Genomic DNA, 1940 nt, shown 5'->3' with positions numbered 1-1940 from the left:
TAAATTATAAAGATTTATAATTACATGGGAGACAGGATCACTTATTACATTCGGAAATGAATGAAAACAACCGACGGTGCAGAAGAGTAACAGGGAAACTCGGAAACAGAGCAAAGGGGAGAGGATAACGAAAGCGCAAGAAGCATTCCAAGTTGAATTAAAATGAGAGAGAGAGGGAAAGAGACAGAGAAGAGGAGGAGGATAACGAATGCTCAGAGAGAGTCGCACTTGGTGGGCTTGAAAGAGAGCGTGTTGTGAGCGTCGTTGTAGAGGATGTGGAAATTTTGCTGCTGTATGTTGCCGAAGATGGAAGGAATGTTCCCCGAGGGCACGCCCAACATTGCGAGGCAGGAAAGGTCTTGAGACACCTGAATGAAGAAGTTGTCCGCTGGGAGCTCGTAATCCACGGCGCCCTTGAAGTTGAAGGTGAGGGTCGGCAGGGCGAGGTCCTTAGTGGACGATGTCCCGTAGCAGAGATCCAAGCCTGTGGAAGAGCCGTCTACAGGAGCGAGGTGAATGGCGGACTGGATGGCTGTCTTGAGAGGAGAGTAGGCAGCCTCGTCCAGAATGGTCACTGTGGTTCCGGAATCGATGATCATACCTCCGCTGCCGTCCGGCTGCAGATCAAAAGTTCCGGGAGGAATATCTACGGCCTTACCATTGAGGGTGATCCCTGTGACAGGGATGTACCAGAAAGTGGGAATGACGCTGCTCTTAATGAGCGACAAAGTCTTGCCTCCGCTCAAGGAAGCGCCCTCCCCGAAAAAGAGAGGGCTGGTCTGCGAAGAAGAGTCGGCGATGGACAAGAGACAGTAGGAGAACATGTTCTCTGCTTTGGAACCGAGCTGTGAGATGAGAGAGAGACCACCTCTTCCCAGTCCCACGAGACCGCCGCCCTGAGAGAATCCCTGCCCTTCGTTGTCATGCCCGCATCCAAATGCAACGCCTTTAACCTTGCTGCTCCCAATTGACAGTGTCTCCGAAGCCAGGTCACCGCTGGTGAAGGAGCCATCGCCGTACTGATACATAAAGGTACAATCTGGACTGCATCCCGTCTGTGTACTCCCCAATGCGTCACAAAGAGAATCGCCGCAGGGAATTGTGGAGAAAGTGGAGGACTTGGAGGGGTCGAATATTGGCGTGGGCTGAGAGAAGCACTCCTGGCAAGGCTTGCACTGAGTCCAAATCAGATCACTCCCCGTGTCCACAATCGCCTCAAAGCTCACAGACGGCGTTCCCACACCAACGCTCATCAGAAATTCTCCATCCCCGACTTGAACCGGCGTTTCAGCGTCCAATTCACCTCTTATGTGCGCCTCTATCTTCTTCATTCTTCCCTTACTTCGATCCACAGCCGAACGAATTCGCGCAGCGAAGCTCAACTCTCCCTCTGATCTGCGCGTCATGTTCACCCTTACTTTGACATTCTCATCGCTGCTGGACTTGGGCCAAGCACTAAATAGTCTGTCCGAAGAACATGATATCATTGGAATAGCCAAGCATATCAAGACCACAAAACCCAACACCTTTGAACAGTACCCCATTTCTCTGTCTTTTCTAAATCTGCAAAACGTTTTCTGCTCTCATCAACACCACTCCATATGGTGTTTATATAGAGAGCGAGGAAGAGCCTTAAATCAAATTCGGTCGTTACTGAAATTGAAACTGGTTTTTGACTCTCCTCTCAACATATTCCCCCACTTGTCCCAATAACAGGACCGATTCTCTTATTTAGATGCGCTTGATTGGATGAGTTTATTTAATTCCGCTTTCTCTATCTGTGACCGTCTCATCTTCTCTAGAATTGTTCTAGAAAGGATAGAAATCGCTCTTTCCCCTGTCCACGCCTTCACTTACCTAGTGTTTCCGTACACTCAATATTCCTGCTTCATATTGAATCTTCTGGCCCCGTTGAGATCCAAATTCCAAACAAAGCGAAT

General features: G+C 49.4%; 1 pseudogene; it reads right to left on the bottom strand.

Moving 5' to 3' along the window:
* Positions 1-212: 212 nt before the first annotated feature.
* Positions 213-1544, bottom strand: LOC149568603 (aspartic proteinase nepenthesin-2 pseudogene; annotated as a pseudogene).
* Between the last annotated feature and the right edge of the window lie 396 nt (positions 1545-1940).

This window comes from Cupressus sempervirens, chromosome 3 (genome assembly GCF_028749045.1).
Source record: "Cupressus sempervirens isolate cs-2001-9-10 chromosome 3, ASM2874904v1, whole genome shotgun sequence".
Taxonomy (NCBI): Eukaryota; Viridiplantae; Streptophyta; class Pinopsida; order Cupressales; family Cupressaceae; genus Cupressus; species Cupressus sempervirens.
The sequence above is the reverse complement of the archived record's forward strand: the minus strand, read 5'-3'. Positions and strand labels throughout refer to the sequence as shown.